Genomic DNA, 16464 nt, shown 5'->3' on the forward strand with positions numbered 1-16464 from the left:
TATGGAAGTTCCTCAGGAAGTTAAAAATAGAGGCCCCCTATGATCTAGCAATTTCACTATTACACTAAATACAAAAACACTAATTCAAAGGGATACATGCACCCCTATCTTTATTGCAACATTATTTATAATAGCCAAACTATGGAAGCATCCAAGTATCCAATCAACAGATGAATGGATAAAGAATATGTATATAATGGAATATTATTCAGCAAAAAAAAAAGATGAAATCTTGCATTTGCAGTAACAACATGGATAGAGCAAGAGAGTATAACATAACTGAGGTAAGTCAGTCAGAGAAAGACAAATATTATAATTTCACTTACATGTGGAGTTTAAAAAACAAAACAGACACGCAAAAGAAAAAAAGAGAGAGAAACAAAACTTCAGGCCTCCGAGCCACCTGCAGAGGCCTCTACCTGCCCTCGATGCCTTAGTTACGTAGAGAATATGGCAGACAGAGCGAAATTAAATACAACTGACATTTGGATTATCTGTACTACTGCCCCTCTCCATTAGCATGGATAGTGAGTCCACCAGACTTTTTTTTTTTTTAAGTTTTCTTTGCCAGGAATATTTTCAATTTTATTTTGTATCAGTATCAGCCTATAGACTGTAACAGCCGTATTTGTTATCTTCCTCCCCTGAGCTCAGGCCCGTGAGACTGACTCCCGTCATTTTAGTCAAGGATGTGCAGAAAGACACAAATGAATCTGGAAGGATGGGAGTTACTCTTCAGCAAAGAGTTCAGAGGTGCCATAATTCACTGTGCCAACGCCAGCAACAGAGCAAGGCAAGTTGGGCTCACTGAGATCCAGATAAGGGGGGAAAAATTAAAGGGCTTGTTGAGAAGCTATAGGCAGGTACCTTCATGGATGGAATAGAGACAAAATAAATGGAAGATAGAGAAATCTTGTACTACTGAACAAAGCCAATCTTCATTCAACACTCCCTTTTGGTTTTATGGTATTATGCAACTGGGGATTTCAGAATGTTCAATTTCTGTCTATGTGCCCAGATAAAGGACAAGGATAGGTAGGTATGCAGACTCCAAAATGGTGGGAAGTTAAGGACTGTTTCTACTTAGCGTTGGAAAGTATTTGGACCCATGTATTTGCATGGCAGCCAGAACTCTAAGAATTCACAATTTGTGGAGCCTAATTAAGAAGCTGGGACACTGGCAACTTCCTCCACTGCCCACATGTGCAGTTTCTCTGCACTGCATGCTGAGGAGAGGGCCTCCTTCCACAGGCTGATGCAAAGTGCTGACCTTTGCCTGGCGACCCTTCTTCCCATGTGGCCACCTGCTTAGCTTATGTTTTCCCTTTCCTGGAACAGGGTAAGAAGGTTTGAAGGTTAACATTTAAATGTTTTGAATATTTTTCTTTTTTAATTTGAAAGGTAGAATCTGGTAACAACTAAACAAACAAAACAAGACCCCTCATTCAAACTTGTATTTTAGAATGAAATGCTTGCCACTGTGTTTCTCCTTTAGAGTCATCACCTTCTGGTCTATAATGGGATGTTTCATTGACTATCTCTAAGTGAAGGTAAGTTCCCAGAGGGAGAGACCATGTACACTGACCTCCAAACTCCCAGATTCCAATACAGTCCTTGATAGATGATAAATGATAATCCTGGTAGATGGGGCGCCATAAACATTTTTGAATAAATGAGGTAGACAAAATCCTCTGTTTAATGATTTCAACTTTCACTTAATTTGGGAAATTCTCATAAATTTGACCTGCAAGGAATTGTGAAACTTAACCAGCTCTATCCTCTCAAGTTGCTGACAAGAAACTGAAGCCTGAAAGATGAACACTGTGTGACCAGAATTTGGTGGCTTCTTGCTGTCTTGATAGCAGCAGCTTCACAAATATAGCACCCTGGAAATATCTGTCATTTTTTCTCATTTACCACCACAGTTCCTGCCAGGCAATGTCCCAGAGGACGACAAAACAAAGAAAATATCTACAGTTCTGCCAGGAAAGACCTGTGGAATTCCGGGCCATGAGGCTTTTCTAGTAGAAAGACCAAAGGTCTCCACAGACCATGAAGGGTTAAGGGATTTGTCAACATGACTACGTAATAGCAGAGACAGCTTCTAGTTAGTGACAGAGAAGAGACCAGACCCCATTAGACTCCCACTTTTCATATCACCTTCCTCCTAAACCTCAGGAATTTATATACTGATTTTATGCCTTTCCATCTTCAAAGCCTCCCTGGAGCCTATAACTCAGGAATCTGGAAAGAAACTTGTATTGACTCATTCACCTACATGAATGTACCACTGAATCCCTCTTTTGGTCCCATAATAAAAATTTCTGCTTGAGGCAGCTGCCGTCTTTAGCACAACTGCTTGTGTGCACTTCGGACCCCATCCCCTTGTGTTCCCCCAGGATGTCTAGATTGAGATCTTCTGTCTTTCTGTCTGGCTGATGTGCTTGAATCCTCTAACTTGACTTCTGCTGTCCTCCACTTTTTGCCAAGTGCTATAATTATGTTGTTTCAAGCAGAGCTAGTCTGCTTCCCAGCATGGCAAGGGGGTCACCTCAGGGACACACCGATGCCCAGCAGCTAGGAGTTTTCAGACTCTGGTTTTAAACGCTAGTAATGATTTCCCTTGCAAGTCCTCCCATGGAGAAGTCTAGTTCCAGGAGTTCTCATCCAATAAATAGGAAATCCACAGGCATTTGTTCTAGCTTCTAACTGAAATCTCGAGGTCTGAAGTCACCAGGGGAAGGATTTGAGTCTAAATGGGATAATCGTGAGACAGAGTTGACCAGTAGTCTCTGCCCAGGAATCCCCTTCCACTGAGGCATTCATCATTGCATTTAGTAGCTCCTGTCCTAATAGACAACTTATTCTATGCAGGCATCTTCCTCTCCTTGGAGCTGTCTGAAAGTGTCACATCGAGTAAAGATTTGAGGGCTTAGGAATTCAGCTGTGATCTATCTGAAGGTGATTCTTGTACTGGAGTTGTATGAATCACTGCTCCAGAGACAGCAAAGTCCAAAAGTAAACTCAGGATAAAGAGTGTCTATAAATTCAAAATACCCAAGGGACTGGCAGAACTGCACAGACAGACTCTACTAACATTGTAGTGAGGTACAGAGAGTTTGGCTTTTAATTATTCCCATAAAAGATTGATTCTTTGTTTGTAGTACATTCTGCTCCTATGTAAAAATAGCTCCTTAGTCAAAGCAGTTAATGTAGCTGGACTCAATTTCATGAGTCCTCGGCTAGTTAGTGACGATGGCTGTAGTACTAGATTAATGAAGCCAAGGCCAGGTGATCAATTCTCTTGTCCTTTTCCATGTCCAAAGATGGTGCCTTTTAACTTTCCTATATGTGCACGCTAAGGCAACAAGGGAGGATGGATACAGGAAGGAAAGAGAAGGAAATCTGGAATAGCAAATTGATCAGTGCGACAGGATAACTGAAAACATAAGCAGAGATCTCTTCTGATGTTGCTGTGAAAGGACATTACTTCAAAAGGATGTTATTTCTCTGCTCCCTGTCTCACTTCTTTCCCATATATTTAATAAATTCATCTCCACAGTCTGCTAGAACCTTATATGTAACTGTTAAAAATAAGAGCACATTCATTCATTCATTCATTCAACAAATAATTATTGATCAGCCACTATGTTCCAAGCACTACCCAAGGGGCTGGGAATACAGGACAAGTACTTGTCTTCATAGAGCTTTCATTCTCCTGGGAGGAGACAGAAATAAATATGTGAACACATACATAAATAACCTCAGATAATGACAAATGCTATGAATGCAGTAAAATATGACTATGGGATAAACAGTAACTGGTGTCAGCTCAAGGAAGTATCTCAGCTTTAGCTTAGGTGAGAGTACAGCTTTCTGAGAAGGGGACATAAAGCCAGACCAGAATATTTTAAATATCTCAGATCACTCACTCTGGGGAGGGAAGTCAGCTGACATGCCGTAGTAACACTGAAGCAGCTCTACAGAGAGGCCCGCATGGCAAAGCACCAAGCCTCCTGCTATGGCCATGTGAGTGAGCCACCAGATCAAGCCTTTGGATGACTGTAGCTCTGGTCAGCATCTTACCTGCAACCCCATCAGAGACCCTAAGCTAGAACCTCCCAGCTAGGCCTCTCCTGAACTTCTGTCCCATAATAATTGTGAAATGATAAATTTCTGTTGTTTTAAGCTAATTTTGTGGATAATTTATCATAAGTAACATAGCGGGTTTAAGAACAAGAGTGGTAACCATCTGATTTATACGCTAGGATTCCTCTGACTGCCTTGCAGAAAACGGCCCACAGGGAAGGCAAAGAGGGAAGATAATTATGAGGTACTGATTATCAGGCTATTGTCAGAATCTGAGCAAGAGAATAATGGTGGCCTAAACTAGAATTGTGGTAAAGATTTGGGTTACCGGTATTTCTCATAACACCATTCTGAGAATTAAAGAGAGCCACGTAGTCTATTGCCATACCACCCTGAATGCGCCCCATCTCATTTAAAAAGAGGCACATCGTCCTCAAGATATTCTATTTGTTAGATTAATATTCTGGTTTTGGTTTTGTTTTTTTTTGTTTTTTTTTTTTTGAGAAGAGGAATCATTTAGATCATCTGATGGAAAATTTTTATTTAAAAAGATAGAAATTTATGATGTCTGTCATATTAGTGGGAATTCCCTGGGCAGTGCACAGTCTGCACAACCATAGAGGGAGATCCGAGAAGTGGTTATATGGAGAAGTTGTTATATTGAGACTGGAGATAATTTTGGATATAGTTTTGGACTGTGTGTGGAATAGGAGGACAAGATCATTGCTGGGTTGAGGCCTGATCAATTAGTTAACTTACCAAAACAGGGAGGATAGAAAGGGGAACCAGTGGTGGGCTGGGGGGTGAGGGTAAAAGGAAATCAATAGTTCTCTTCCGGTCATGTTAAGTTTGAGGTGCCCAGTAAATCCCAAAATGGAGATGTCAAGTTTGGAGTTAAAAGGATGAGCCTGGAACTCAGAGGTCAAAGCTAGCAAGGCAGATTTGGGAGATATCAGCATATGGATCTCAAATGACGAGACTAGGCAAGATTACCTCAGGAGGAAGTGGTGATTAAAAGAAGATAGACAAAGATTGAGCGAGCCCTGAAATGCTCCAACATTTAAAGGTTGGAGAGAGAAGAGAAACCAGCAAAGGAAAATAATAAGGTTTGATCACTGAAAATAAAGGAAAAAGAGGGAGGGTAGTAGTTTGAGAGTGGAGAGCAAAATAATTTCAAAGCGCTGGAGTGAGCAACATATTGCCAGACCCAGGCTCACATACTGATCAAGGAGAGCAGTGCCTTGTATATGCAAGACACCAAACAATTCAGTGTCAATTAATAAATGAACAAATAGCAAACATGTGCATTGTGCTTTCTATCTGCCAGGGAATGTGCAAAGGACTCCGTATACATTAACTCAGTTAATCTTCACCATTAACTCTATAAAATAGGCACTATTAACCCCTATTTCCAGATGAACAAACTGAGGCTCAAATGGGTTAAGTAATTTGCCCATGGCCCCAGAGCTAATATGAAGGTACAGCAAGGATTTGGACCCAGCAATCTGGCTTCAGAGACAATGCTCTTAACCACTACGTCATGCTTTCCTTAAATGAGCGAGCAAGACTATAACAATTTAAATTTGGAATGCATTGAATTATTGGTTTCATGGAGCTCACTTCATCTAGGTGGCATAAAGAAGTCAGCTGGGAAGAGATGGGGCAGTGGAGAATTCAAGCCTTACTTTAAAACAGTGCCATGCATGTTGCACAAAAGTAATACCATTGTGCTAGCAACCAAGTAGACTACAGCTCACTGACAGCATCCAAGATTAGGCCCATCTGTTCTCAATTTTTTATTGGAGAAATCATTCACAGAATCATCAGCTTCATAGACTCTCCTAATTCCCGTTTCTGACTGTCGCCCAGCTGCTCTATTTAGTTCCTTTCCCTTGTCCACGGATATCTTTTACGTCCCATTCATACACGCTCAGCTGCTTTAGCTTCAGCTCTTGCAGTGGCAAGAAACCCGCAGGTAGAACCTAACACTCCTCACCTCAGGTACACCAGGTGACTCCTGCATTCTGTCCCAGGTTGCTCTGCACTAGCACACGGGAGCCTGTGGATGCCCACTCAAGTAGGCCAGCACATGAAAAATCCCTGAAATGCAAGGAGTTAACTCTTTGGCCAATGGAAACAGGAGCTGGCAGACAAATATTGTCATCTTCACTCTGTCTGCTGGACAACTTTAAGGAGCATTCTGCACAATTCCTTACATGCTCCCCACAGGACTGAGCCCCAGCTGCCTGCTCTTAGTAATATACCCTTAGAGAGGCTATTTCTCTTTTCCTAGTTCACTCCCCAGACCCTCAATTCTGAATGAATGAAATGATCCTTTAGGATCTTTTCCCAAAATAAAATATAAGAACCAAGCCATGGTCCCAGGCTCTACTTTCCAGGTGAACCACCTTAGTGCTGTCCCAGTCATGTGGCCAGTACCTGACAAGAGAGCTATGAGGCTAAGTCTCTCCTGAGATTCATAATCACCACCTACAGCCTTTAGGATTGAGGAACAGGCCTGGCTGGAGCACTGGTTCCTTGCTTGCTTACTAAATAACCTTAGATAAAACGTGGTACTGCTCTGTAATTCAGTTTTCTCATCTAGAAAATGTGCAAAATAAGAGCATCACCCTCGTAGGGTGTTGGAGATAATAGATGTGATAATAAAGCAATGCATATGCACAGACTTGGAAGACAAGAGCATTAAGAGTGTGTGTGTATGCGTGTACATGTGTTGTTTGCCAAGCCATCTCCAAGCCATAACAAAATTACTCGAAGTACATTTATACAACTCAGTAGCCACTAGCTACGTGTAGCTATTTAAATTTACAGGAAATAAAATTAAATGAAATTAAAAGTTTAATTCTATAGTTGCTCAGACCACAACTCAAGTGCTCAATAGCCACATAAGTCTAGTGGCTACTATGTGGTTCAACAGCACAGATATAGGATCTTCCCGTCATTGCAGAAAGTCCCAGGGGACAGCACAGTTATTCAATATTCTTATTGCCAAGGAAGATGAGCCGGGGTTGGGGGACAGGGGAGTGGTCTTCAGTTCTCTAAGACTGTGTCCATTAGCCAGCTATCTAGAAGTTTTTCTCCCTTGAAGTTTTCCATCCCAGTAAGAGTCCAGGTCCATGTTGATGGTGGCACCATGCTTGGAGCCAAGCTCTTCGGGCCTCTAGCTGTTCAAAGCAGATGCCCTTGGGTAGAGCAGTCACAACTCTGAGCAACAGAATGCTGCCTTCTCACCCGCCAGTTGGCACAGTGGAAACTGGAAACTAATAAAAAATAAAGGAAGCAAGTCCAGCCATGTTACAGAGCCACAGCCCCCTCCAGAAAGAACACCTGACTTTTATATACCTATAACAAGCCTAAGCGACCTAGCACAGAAGACAGGACACTGGCAGCACAAGGGATTTAAGAGTGGAATATCCAAGAGGCCATGATGCTGTTCCTTCAAGACCTTCTGTTGGAGGTTGGAATGATTTTCCACTTGGGGTCCTACAGAGGCCCCACACTTCTCCTGACCCATCCATAAACCTGACAGGTGAATGCAGTGTTGTTCCTAGTAGAGATGGGCTGCGGGTAACTGTGACGTAGAAAGTTTAATTCCTAGAGCTCATTTAGTGCCACCCACTAAGTGCCCACTGCCATGCAGACCTAGCTCCCACCTCTGTAGGGCCCAACCTGGACCTGTTCCCATTCAAGAAGTTAACAGACTTGATGTTTTCCTGCCCTGAGCCTCCCTATATCAAAATTTATGCATCCGAGTAATCTATAGTAATATAAAAATGACTAAGGATGTTATCCCCATCATGGCTAAAGTTAACAAAAATATACTAACGATGCAAAACCTTAGCCCGGTACTTCCCGAGGAAGAAAGCTACTGTTGATATGAAAGTATCTGACCCCCTCAGAAACACCTCTCATGCTTACATCCACCTCTACCTCCCATCATAAACATATATGCAAAAAGAGTAATGACTGTAGATATTGGAGAAGTCAACAACAGCCTTCCACGATGGTGATGTAAAGTTTGTTGACCCTGACCTTCACCTGATCTATCTTCACAGTGCTGACCCAAGGGCCCACCACACCTGATGCACACAACAAAGGGGAGTTATTCTCAGCAAACACTGTGGAACTTCCTGCCACCTTTTCTTGTCTTCCACACTGTCACAGTTTTGGCACTTGATACTCTCTTAAACGTAAAACACTCTTCTTCCCTCTGCTTTCCTTAGCTCTTTGTGACCACCTGATTTCTCAATACCTGGCTCTGGCAAGTTTCTTAGCATTAACTCTCTACTTGACATCCCATGCAACTTGCCAAGGCCAAGAAAACAAGGCTCAAGATATAACCCAGAAAAAGTAGCACATCAAGCAGGGACATAATCCAGTAGGAGAGACATGGTTAGATCTTAGGTTATCTTTTATATTACACCAATACCAAAGCTTGTGAAAAAATTTCAAGTTAAAATATTGTGGCACTGGAGTCAGAAAATGTGAGCTCAAATTATGGCTTGCCTACATGATGCTTGCAGAACCACAGGCAAGTTATCAACTTTCCCATGGTCCCTTCCTTGATTGTGAAATGTGATGATAAGATCATCTTCATGCTAGGATTTTTAGAAGATTAAAAATGTGACAAAGTATAAAAAGTGTTTGGCATAATATCTTTCCCATAGTTGATTATTTAATAATAGCAATAATTACTAGTATCACTACATCATCAATACATTTGTTATTATCTACTTGATAATTCTCAAGACTCCTTGAAAACTGATTAAAGTTATGGGCACCTGGGTGGCTCAGTTGGTTAAGCAACTGCCTTCGGCTCAGGTCATGATCCTGGAGTCCCAAGATCAAGTCCCACATCAGGCCCTCTGCTCATCAGGGAGCTGGCTTCTCCCTCTGCCCCTCGCCCCTTTCATGCTCTCTCTCTCTCTCTCTCTCAAATAAATAAAATCTTAAAAAAAAAAACTGATTAAAGTTAGCAATCTAAAGGGCTGGACGCAAGAAATGACAAAAATCTGTGCCTCTGTAAGAATAAAATCTGCTCTCTTGACTCAGGAGCCTCTCCTTGACCCAGGCCACAGCTGTTGCCCAGGGAAATGATTACTTAAGTGCCTGTTTATTGTGCTGCTTGTCTGCCCATTCTCCTCCTGACTGCTTCCACAAATAAATGTTTATTTAATCAGCTAGCCAAGGGAAATTTCCCTTTGGAACTCTCATGGAACTGAGGAATAGAAAGAATGTGCTCATTTACAAAACCAAGTGAAATGGCTTATTTTCCCTTAATTTTCACCACATGCTTAAGGTGATATTTTCATGAACACAGCAAAAAAGAATCAACAGAAGGACAAGTCACTATTTTTTCAAGCAGATTTTTGCAGTGACATTTTGCAACAAGACACATTATTTTTCAAGAAAAAAAATTCTCATCTTCACATACAAAAGAAAGAAAAAGCCTACAAAAGTGACATTTTTCTTCCCTGGACAATATCTTTCTTTCTACAAGACCTGCCTTTCACCTCTGCAGTCAGCTCCAGGTGTTAATAGAAAAGCTTTGGTGTCTCTAACTCCAGCAAGCCATGAATCATTTCCAATCCCTGCAGAAATGAAAATTAACATCCTAAGTTTATGGGGTTGGCATTCATCTACAAAAACCAGGCCTTACCATGTCAATATATATATATATCTATTTCTGGACGGGAAGCAAGGCTTAGAGAAAAGAATCCCAAACTTCTCATTATTTATCTTCACTCTGCCTCCTTACCTTTACAAACAAGCACACACACAACAATTTAAGATCCTGTGTACTGGTTCAAAAAACTACTGGCACTACAGCAATCAAACGCAAAACAAAGTAATCTGCTTCAACAAATCCCTTCAAATGGGTAACTAGAGCAATTCACAGGTGTCCTTCTATTTGTCCTTCTATTTCGATAGCCACAGTGGAGGTATGTGGGCCATAAATAATTATTTGAGGGTAAGGGACAAAAGAGAGGTGAAGGGGAGGGGGTCATTCCAAATAAAGATTTCATAGCACTTCAACATCAGTGTCCCCAAATGAAAATGAATCTGCTTCGGCCTTTATGGCCGGATGGTCAGCACCCCATTCTTCACTGGTGATGAGGACACCTATATTTTTTCAACTCAGGTGAATATGGAGGAGGCAAAATCCATGATAAAGATAAACACTCTCAAAACATGTAATTAGCAAGCCTGGAATCCTGCTGCAGAGCGAGATTATAGGGACAGGCTGCCCAGATTTGTTCCCCAATATTGTTTAAAATTATAAAATCTCCAGCACATGTTACTGCCTTCTTCATTGAAAGTTTAACAAGAAGTCCAGTGACTAACTGGCTTGAGGACTCCATTTGTATTACCTTTTAAAATAATTAATGATATTTTCAGAGAACCCTGAGCCTGTTCTCTTGGAGCAACGCCAATCTTGGCAGAAGGGTAGTTACTGGAGAAATCAACATGAGTACACTTTTTGCATAATGTGGTCAATTAGATATTCTTATTATTAGTCCAACCCTGTGAAAAGCAACTGATTGTTCTAAAACTAGGATAGTCAAATACAGGATACCTAGGTAAATTAAAATCTAGGATAAACAATGAATGTTTTAGTATAAGAATGTCCCATGCCTTATTTGGGGTATACATACACCAAAAATATTTTATGTTTTTGTGAAATTCAAGTTTAACTGGGTACCCTGTATTTTTTTTTACTCTGTTAGATTAGTCCTCATACAGTATACCATTAGTTTTTGATGTAGTGTTTCATGATTCATTGTTTGCATTTAACACTCTGTATTTTTATTGACTATATTTGACAACCCTACTTAGAATTCCCCTTATAGTAGATTAGATTACTGTTTAAAAATATTTAGACCCAACCTCTCCCTCATCTTCACTGTGGAAGTTTAAATTCTCATTCCACCAAAATTGATTCTAGCCATGTAACTTGCTCTGGCTCATGGTGGGTAGAATGTGCTTTCTCTCCTGATTTGCTGTATAATTGGCTTTAGCCAATGGGATGTTAGCAGATGCGACACAAGCAAAGCCGTGAATTGAGTTTGCGTTGTTGGTCTTATATTCTTGTATTTCCTCCATTACCATGTTGCAAGGAGCAGCTCAAATCCCGGAGTGAATACGTGTGGAGTAGCCCCGAACCCAGGCTACCTGGAGGACCTGAGCCCTGTCAAATCCACTGCTTGATGCAGAACTGACCAGCCAAGCCCAGCGTAGGTCAGCCACGTCCTAGCCAACTGCAGGGTTATTTCAGACACTGAATGTAGGGAGTGCTAGGGAGCACAATGTAGCATTTGCTAAGGCACTACTAAAATTCATTTTAAACATATGAAAAAGAAATGTGTTTCCTTAAACAGCTTCACAAAATAGCCAAAGGTCTCCTTCAGTCTTCATCTATCACAGATGTGGCAACCCGAAATGTTAAAGGGGCTCCAAAAAGGCTCTCCTTGCAAAGCACTGGGCTGAGGGTCAGAACAAATATGTTAAAATCCCAACTCTGCTATTTGTAAACCATGTAATATTGGGTAAATAAATGAACCTCTCTGAGTCTGCTCACCTAGCTGTGATGAGGGATAATTTCTATCCATCTGCTCACTAAAGTGAAAATGAGGAATCAATGAGCCAATGTGTCAAAAGTGCTTTGGTAAATTGTAAAATTCTATATGAATATGTGTAAAGCATTTAGAAACATGCCTTGCATAGAGTAAGTGCTATATATGTGTGTTGCTAAATAAACAGATATATAAATGTGCATATATCTCCCATGTACAGTCTTATCTATTCAACATTTTTAGCACATGCACTGTGCTAAGCATAGTAGATAATTAGAGTAAGGAGCATGTTAAGGGTATTGGAAGGGGGATTTCCTAATCCAGATGCAAAGGTCAGGGAATCTTTCTGGTTGAAGAATAAGATGTGAGATATCATTATTACATGCCACATTAAGTAACAGCAATCTCTCTCACACATGCACAGATGCCTCCTGCACAAATGATGTCATAGAATTTCTTTCAGAGGTACTGAGACATGGTCATTTCCAGAAAGACAGCTCCTCACTCATACCAGTGGAGAGAGTTACATTCTCTAAGCATACATATAAGTGGGTTGTACGGAGAGAGGAAAAGGGAGATCCACAAAAGCCCCTTGGAAACTCTATAAATAAGCTTGACTAAAGCTGTCATTTTCGAGAAACCTGGATTAACTTTTTTTGTTTGGTTTTGTTTGGGGTTGCATGAAACCCGTTTTTCACGCAAAAGATTTGAACTTTTCAATTTTCAATTTATATTGTCTTTGCTAAAGTCAAATGCAGACTTATATCTCCCAAAGAAGAGAATCATTAATAAATTTTTCAATCAAAGTCTATTTCATGTAGCTATTGTCATCTGAAGCAGCATCTCAGGTATCGTTATGGATACCAGCACTGCATTTCTAAGTATGACCATAGGTATGTGACATTCAAGCACATGGAAATTCAAGCACTAATAACATTACTAATGGCTTTGATGAAGACAGAATATTAAAAGAAATCAAAAATAAAAATTAGATTTGATAGAAGTTGCACAGAAAATCAATCAACAAACATTTATTGAGAAAAAATGTACATTAAATACTTGACACTGTCAAGCTCTTTTGGGACTCATAGTTCCATGCAGGAGACCAGCAGATGGGCAATTAAGATATAGTAACAGGAAAATAGAAACAGAAATTATGATACAGTGACAGCAATAGACTGTGGAGACAGAGGACAGAGTATTGAAGAACTTCACAAAAGGATTGAATGGTTTTACAGAGAACATTCCATCAGATGCAATAGTAGGTTCTCCTGGTAAAAGCTGTTGGTGACCCAGCTACTAGCATTATATCTTTCCTTCTGAAGAACACCTTTCTGATGTTCAGTTATCATGCAGATTTCTGAGAAGACAGCTAAAGACTAAGGGGAGGAATCAATGTCTCTAAAGGCAAGCGAAACAAAAGCAGAAATGAACTACTGGGATTTCATCAATATAAAGAGCTTCTGCACAGCAAAGGAAACAGTCAACAGAACTAAAAGACAACCCATGGAATGGGAGAAGATATTTGCAAATGACACTAAAGATAAGGGGCTGGTATCCAAGATCTATAAAGAACTTCTTGAACTCAATACCCAAAAAACAAATAATCAAGTCAAGAAATGGGCAGAAAACTTGAACAGACACTTCTCTAAAGAAGACAAATAAACAGCTAACAGATGGATGAAAAATGCTCCACAACACTAGCCATCAGGGAAATACAAATCAAAACCATCATGTGATACCACCTTACACCAGTTAAAATGGCTAAAATTAGCAAGACAGGAGACAACACATGTTGGGGAGGTTGTGTAGCGAGGCGAAGCCTCTTACACTGTTGGTGGGAATGCAACCGATACAGCCATAGTGGAAAACAGTGTGGAGGTTCCTCAAGACCTTAAAAATAGAGCTACCCTACAATGCAGCAATTGCACTACTAAGTGTTTACCCCAAAGATATGGATGTAGTGAAAAGAAGGGGTACATGCACCCCAATGTTGACAGCAGAAATGTCCACAAAAGCCAACTATAGAAGGTGCTGAGATGTGGTCCATATATACAATGGAATATTACTCAGCCATCAGAAAGGATGCATACCTACCATTTGCACGGACATGGATGGAACTGAAGGTATTATGCTAAGTGAAATAAACCAAGCAGGAAAACACAAATACCATATGATTTCACTCATATGTGGAATATGAGGAATAGCACAGAGGACCATAAGGGAAGAGAGGGAAAACTGAATGGGAAGAAATCAGAGAGGGAGACAAACCAAATGAAACTCTTGACTCCAGGAAACAAACTGAGGGCTGTGGAAAGGGAGGTAGGGGGATGGATAGGGTAACTTGGTGATGGGCAGTAAGAAGGGCACTTGATGTGATGAGCACTGGGTGTTATATGCAACTAATGAATCGTTGAACACTATATCAAAAACTGATGATGTACACTACAGGTTGGCTACCCAAACATAATAAAAATAAATAAATAAAAATAAAATCAAGGGAGGGGTCAAGTTTGCACCAACTGGTTATGGTCATCCCATTCCCCTTGGCCTGTGATTGGCTTAGGAGTAATCATGTCACCCATTTCTAGCCAGTGAAATATAAGAGAAATAGCTAGACAGTTCCTGGGAAAATTTCTATACAATTAATTAAAAAAGAAGAATGTTCAGGAAAAAAAGTCTTTGATCCACCACTTTTGCTTTTCTGCACTTGCCTACTGTCCTCCCTACCTAACACTGTACATGTTTTCCTTTTTAACAGAACCTCACCTGGCCATTGTAGCTGCTGCAGCTATTACATGATTACAAAAGGAAACACTGCTAGCCCTCTGAGGTTGGCAGAGGAAAAAAATGAAGACACCAAGTTATCAAGCCACAGTGTCAATCCTAGAACTGCCACCTCCAGGCTTACTTTGAGTGAGATGATAGATGCCTGCACTGTTAACCTACTAGTCTGGTGTCCTATTGCCTGCAGCTGAAACATTCAAACTTGGAGAGTGCAAAGATGAATGAGACCCTCTCCCTGACATCATGGACTCACAGTCTAGTCGATGAACTTATAGTCCGGGGACAGTTGCTCTGGGTCTTGTGAGGGAGAGCTTTTCAGATAGGCTGATAAAGGGATGAGGCACTGCAATCCAAGAAAATGCATAGAGCAGAAAAGACAAATAGTTGGCAGATCATGAAGGGCTTGGGTCATACTAGGATGTCTAGGCTTTATCTTGCAGGCAATAAAAGGCCAGAAGTGGTTTTTAACAAGAGGTTAATTGTATAGAGCTCATTTTGCCCATAGCGTGGAAGCTGAACAAGCAAGAGAGGCCAGAGGAGACATGCCAGTCTGTAGGTTCCCTCCTGGTGAATTTAAGACCTTCCTTCTCAAGTCCCTTTTCCTTTGCTACAAGGTGAACTTACATCTCCACATAGGTTAACCCAACTTCCCCTGATTTGACCTGCCACTTTTCCTGCACTCAGTGATTCTCAATTGATGGTAAGCAATATTTGTCATTTAAATTCTTCTCTCAGAATGTAATTTACTAGGCTTTAGCATCAATAATCGCTCTAGGAAATCTGTTCTCCTTTGCAGGAATGAATAGCATAAAAAAAAAAAAATCAAATCCAAACAAACCAACCAAAAAGAAGCAATTCAAGGATGAATTCTTTCTCCAAGGAAGCAAGGAGGCTTAGCAAAAAGAAAACAGAACAGGATTGCAAAATCCAGAGGCTGAGGCTCAGAGACAGCTCGGAGGCTTATGAATGATGCGATGGAAATGAGCCAGTGTCCTCTCGTCATCAGCTGCCCTCCCCACGTACCTTGAAGGTTGGATAAGACACCCTCTAGCATTTAAATGCTCAAATTCTGTGATTCTAAGATGAGAATACTAATATTCATTAAAGCCCACTCTACGTCATGCACTCTGCTAAGCACTTCACATATTACATTTCACTTGCCTTACAGCAAGCTTGTGTACATTATTATATCCACTGTACAGATGAGAAAACTGAAACCTACAGATCCTGACCATCTCGCTCAAGGTCACAATAAGAAGTAATGGACTAAGCCTAGCTAACCTCAAACGACTGTCTGTGTTTTTAATGACTTTTTGCCATGTTATTCCACACTTATATGATTAATGTAGAAATTCTGAAAATCTATAATACAAAGAATCATACTGTGTTGTCTTATATTTGTACTGAGAATTGTGAGCTTATGCTGGTTTTTATTTCCCTCTTTATGCCTAGACATAAAAACACTTTATATTTTCTTTTTTTATCGTATGCAAATATTCTTTTATAAGTTGACATCTAACGCTTCATACAGCTTTGTACCATGCTCTGTTTACTAAATAAGTTTCTGAGCATTATCCCTGCTATCGAAATTCTTCGTATGGCTGTGCCATATTTTTTTAACTACTCCTCTATTATTAGATATTAAGGCTGGGTTTTCATGAGATTTTATTTTTTAATATAAGTAACACCATGTCAAACATCTTTTGGATTGATTTGGGGACGATGATTTGCAAGAGGTATGAAATATTTTCCATGGTCCTGTTATATATTACCAATACACTTTGCTATAGAGAAGCTGAAACAAGTCACCTTCACAAGCATCAAAGTGTCCACTGCATGCCATCCTGCTGACATCATTTTTAAAAAACTTTAAACATTCTAGTAAAAAAAAAAAATTCTTTATTTTCTATTACCTTTGATTCTTAAAGAGATTGAACAGTTTTTTTATGTTTATTAGTTTTTTTACTATGTTATGTTAGTCACCATACAGTAC

The sequence above is a fragment of the Lutra lutra genome, chromosome 3 (assembly GCF_902655055.1).
Source record: "Lutra lutra chromosome 3, mLutLut1.2, whole genome shotgun sequence".
In the NCBI taxonomy this organism is placed as follows: Eukaryota; Metazoa; Chordata; class Mammalia; order Carnivora; family Mustelidae; genus Lutra; species Lutra lutra.